Source organism: Falco rusticolus, chromosome 1 (assembly GCF_015220075.1).
Source record: "Falco rusticolus isolate bFalRus1 chromosome 1, bFalRus1.pri, whole genome shotgun sequence".
Lineage (NCBI taxonomy): Eukaryota > Metazoa > Chordata > Aves > Falconiformes > Falconidae > Falco > Falco rusticolus.
The window spans coordinates 74,564,029-74,569,240 of record NC_051187.1 but is presented as its reverse complement, the minus strand read 5'-3'; the positions used below and the strand labels follow the sequence as shown (position 1 = coordinate 74,569,240).

General features: G+C 48.1%; 1 long non-coding RNA gene across 1 annotated transcript; it reads left to right on the top strand.

The window, feature by feature from the left end:
- Positions 1-343: 343 nt before the first annotated feature.
- Positions 344-4,823, top strand: LOC119153987. The gene is made up of 3 exons (XR_005106279.1): positions 344-563; positions 709-826; positions 4,494-4,823. It is a non-coding gene; the product is annotated as an uncharacterized LOC119153987 (long non-coding RNA).
- Positions 4,824-5,212: the final 389 nt, after the last annotated feature.

Below are 5,212 nucleotides of genomic sequence, written 5' to 3'. Positions count from 1 at the left end.
GTCTAGAAGGACTGTTTTGCTTCAGGGTTGTTTTTTTTTTCAGGCATACTTGCATCACCAAGAAGCCTGGAGACAACTATGCTGCCAGGAGACCTAGGTCAGGTGAGGTGTTGTCTTCTGGGTTAGTTGCTAACCCTGTGCCCCTGGAGCAATCTGCTGATGGCACATCCCTCACTGTCCTTGGGGCCCACATGGCAGGACTGGCTCTGCAGCATGACCAAACTCATCAGCTGTAGCAGGCTGTCCTCGAAACCCAACAGCAGTCCTCTGCCGCCAAGGAGTGTAATCTAATCACCTTGAAAGACCTTTCTTCCATACCGTTCCTTTGTTGGCTCAGCTGGTCATTAGCTCTTGCACAATCCAGCTGTGACGGTCTCTGTGCATTCATGGTTATCAGGGTAAGGTCAGCAACTCTGGTTCCAGCTCTTCGTACAATTGATTTTGCTGCCTTGTTATACACTGCAGATTTTACTTCTGCTCCTAGTGGCTCTGTTAACCTGCACATTAATAAATCAAGTTGCGCTGACCACAACAAAGAGGAACCGATTTAACTTGTTTTGTTGGTAAGTCCTATATGATCTGGTCCCCTGATAAGTAAAGGCTCATGTGTTCATACGTTGTTTCAGTATCAAAGCCACTGCACAAACCTCCACAGTTTTCAGCTTTGAGTTTTTCTTAACTGATCAAGTACCTCATTGATTCTCCTAGCGCTGTGCAACCCCCACAGTGCCTGCGGGTGCTGAAGCTCCAGTGCATGCATCTTCGTCCGCCATCTCCTCTCTCCTGCCTTGAGAACTGAAGACTCATCACCCTGTCTTTGATTCAGGTTTGGTCAGGCATCGCTTTTTCTGCTCTTGTAAGGACAGATTGTTACAGACTTGCCCTTAAATGTAGGCATATAAACATACTAAACATTTATGAATGTATATTTCTGATGCTGCCTACCTTTTAATCTCTTTGATCTCTTAATTTCTTTTTGCCTGCTTAAGTTCTAGCCCCCTTAGTGACCCTGTTCTGTATAGCACGGAATAGAAAGAACCGCCTTTGCTGGCACGGTGATATACTGGTCTGACATGATGTGCTGACCACCAGCTCCTCGCCCCGACGCGCTGGTGAGCGAGCAGCAGCAGGAGGGAGCGGGGGGCGCACAGGGGCTTAGCCGAGGTGCGAGCTGCGTTCGGCCGGGGCTGCGAGCGGCCCTCGCCGCCATGTGAGCTGCGGTCACACCGGGAGCAAGCGCACGTCCCAAAGGGACACCACGCCGGCGCCGCTCCGGGCGGGACGGCCGGCGGGACACAGCTGGGAGAGCCGGAGCGGGAGGTGCGCTCGGCAGCGCCGCTCCGCCACCTGCTGCCGGAGGCGCGGGCCGGCGGGGCACGGCGGCACCCCTCCCCCCTCGTCCCCCTCCCCGCTCCTCCCTCCTCCCTCTCCCCCCCTCCCCGCTCCTCCCTCCCCCGCTTTCCTCTCTCCCCCCGCCTCCTGCCTCCCTCCCCCCTCCCTCCCGGCACATCACCCACTCCTGGCTCCAGCCCGGCACCGGGTGCCTCCTGTCGGCGCTGCCGGCGTGACATCTGGCAGCCTAAGGAATACAGGCACCAGATTACTACACGTGACGGTAAAAAATTCTCTTTAACCCTTTACGACTTCAAATACTAATAAATATCGTTCGCCTGTGTACAGGGAGGTGCTGGTGAATAAACCGTGCCCTGGACTGTGGCAACTACTGATTGCAAAGAGGTAACTGCCAGTTAGTCGTTTTTTGACATTTATAGGCATTATACTCATTCTTAATGTCTGAGTCTAAAATGTATTGAATATGTACATTTATCATCCGATCGGGTGTGTTCTTAACCCCTTCCCTACCTGGATGTCTCTGTTTTACATTTTTACATGATGCAGGCGTTTCTGTAGTTGTAACTAAGGCACAGCTCCCTCTGCTGCAAGTACTAAAGATTTGGGTTTTAACTGCTTGGAAGCGGGTTCTCCATGAAAATTAGGAAAAGCACTCACAGAAAGGACTGTTTTCCACCTCCAAATAGATGCTGTTGAGAAATCTGTAGAAAGAGTATGTCTAAGTGCCTTACGCTTCAACTTATTTGGCTGCAGCTACTTCCTCACACGATTTTCCCATCCTGGAACCACTATCCCTGCCCTGTGGGGCTGCACCTGGGTGCAATCGCCTCCTCTAGAGTCTCTGCACTAGCAGGGATACTCAGACCTTAGCAGAGCAGCAACAGGCCTGTGCTGCTCCCCGGCAGGTCACCAAACACATCATGGAGCTTCAGAGGCAACATATGGAGCAAGCCCCTAAGTCCTGTATAGGCCACGTGCAGATCGCAAGCTGCATATAGGCACCAGGGTACAGGAAACAAAGTTTAAATACATCATCCCAGAAATGTGTCCTTTCTGTCCTGTCTTTAGAGATGTCAGTCACAGCATAGACACCTGCTAATATTTCTTTGGCCTAAATATTCAGCCTGGCCACCCTGGGGAGTCTCACCCCTTCCCATTGGAATGCTTGCAAGCTGTACAGAGTAAAGCAAATCAGAGTAAGGCAAACATGAGACCTGGCTGATACGTTAAGCAGTTCTCAGGTAGTCAGATCCTCTGACAACCCAGTCTGAATAATGTCAATAAGCCATGTTTTTTGGGGTGTTGCTAAATATGTCATCTCTTCATGTGGAACAGACATGCTGGCAATCATGCAGACCAGGCAATGGGGAATGACAGGCATTTCTGGGTATCAGGAAGAAATCCCTTTTGGTGTGAGGGATAAACTGCATTTCTCTAAGGGAAATCAGAACCAACCACTCTAACTCACAGACATCTAAGGGCTGCCTGCCCACAATGCAAGCTGGCTGGTCTGAACCAGCAGTAAATAACCCTACTGCAGATGCTCACAGTTACATAGGCAGTATGTTTAGCTGCCAGCTAACCTATAGAATGGGAAAACAGCTAAGACTGGCTTGCATTCTGTGTCCCTCTTAACTTGGCTTAGAGAGCTAGTGGGAACGATGAACTGTAGAACTTCATGAACCTACAGCCATCTACCAATCTCCCCTCATCAGGATGTGATTGTTATTACAGCTACATGACTGACCAGTTCAGAAATAAAGATGGTAAGTTCAGAACTAATTTGAAAGTAAGGCACATTCCTCAAACTTGATATATTTCCTGCAAGTCTCAAGCAACTAGGCCACAAAAAAAAAAAAGTTTCTATTATCTCTGCTTTAATAGAGAAACACAGCAGTGCTTCAGATCTTTATAACAGTGCACAATGCAGTTTTGTCTCATGAATTTTTCAAGGAAAAGTGGGGGCCTGCTGTTAAATGGGAGAAATAACCTGGCATCAGGTGACAGAAGAAGCTCAAGTACTCAACACTGATATAATAATTATTTACTTCTTAAAAAAAAAAAGAGGAGAAAAAAAAAGTAAAATCTGTAGTGAAAAAAAGAAAGAATTTGAAAAACACAGGATGTTAGTTCAGTCCTCACAAACAGTTAACAGGGCCTTGGGAGAAGGAACAGCCACCATAAATAAGTCAACTGGGGCACAATAGGATAAGTTTAAGGAGAACCAAATGGTTAATGAGACCAAACAGAAAATTACTGGAAGTATGTGTGAACGATCCTAATTAACATACTAAAAGGTCTACCCTCGAGCAAAGAGAGCTCCCTGCAGACAAAGCCCCCTCCCCACAGAACAGGCGGGGTGAAAATAAAGAGCGCTGTACCTTTCAATGGAGATGAGGCTTGTAAGAGCCAATGAGAATTGTGTGACTAAAGATAATTGTAAACAATTGTTCAAAGTGTATAAAAAGTTTTACTATGTGTTAAGAGGTGTGCTAGTTTTGCAGGTTTACCACCTGGCACCCATCTGTGCGCAGACATGCAATAAGCAAAGATCTCGATGCTGTGTGGATTGCACACCAGGTGAAGAACCCAGTTAGGATAACAACACTTCCTGGTCTTGGTCCTCACAGACAGGCCTGTTCCCAGACCCCTGTGTGTGCTAGCCTGCTTGGAAGAGGGGAGGGGCGGCCACCAGGAGGAAGCAATATTAGGGTCTACCTAAAAACTGGGTGCATTCAAGTCCATAAGGCTGTGATGGGACCCACCCAGAGCTGCTGAAATAGTTGGTCAGTGTGATTACAAGATAGTTGTTATTCATGAAAAAATCACGCTTGTCGTGGAATGACTGGAAAAAGGCTGATGCACCCAACACACAGCTGCAACTTTGAATGAAAGGAAGTCCCAAGGAACAGGGGCTAGTTCGCTTCCACTGCAGTCCCCAGAGGGATGAAGGAGCACTTCCCATTGGCATTTAATCCTAAATGCTTGCAGAACAAAGGAATAGCCAACACAGACTTTCCACAGGCAAATCACACTTGACCACACGATAGCTATGCACCTTTCCACTGACCTGCACCTCACCACTGACTGAAAGCAGCTATAAAGTGGCACACCCGGACCTGACACACCTCCTCCCACAGGTGTCTCCTTTAGGAAGCTGAGTGATGTTGGCTGGAGGAATGGACCCACCAGGCTGGGGCTGGCAGAGCAGCAATCAACTTCACATCCAGCTGGTGGCCAGCAGGTAATAAAGTATTCCAGGGGGACAATAGTGTTCAACCTCCTCCTGCTGGTAAAAGAAAATGTAAACAAGGGACAGTGGCCACAGGATACAGCTTAGGACTCTCAGGATGGACATTAGGAAAAACTTGACTGGAACAGATTACCCAAAGAGGCTGCATAATCTTCAGACTTCTAAGTTTTCTGAGACTTGGCCTGAAAACATCTGACCTGGTCTAGTATTGCCCATAGCCCTACTACATACATGAGATTAGACTATATGGAGGCATGGAAGGGCATCTTCAGGGTCCCTTCCACCAACATGTCTATGAACTGGTGTAACTGATTTCATTCCTGTCAGTAAAAATACTATTTCAAAGGAACCACCTTTAGTATGCAAAACCCATACATTTATTCATTACGGTCTACAACCTTCTCAAGGGGGGCAGTGGAAGGGGAGGTGCTGATCCCTTCTCTCTGGTGACCAGCATTAGGACACAAGGAAATGGGATGAAGCTGCATCAGGGGAAATTCAGACTGGACATTAGGAAAAGGTTCTTCACTGAGGGGCTGGCTGGTCACTGGAACAGGCTCCCCAGGGAAGTGGTCACGGCACCAAGCCTGTCAGAGTTCAAGAAGT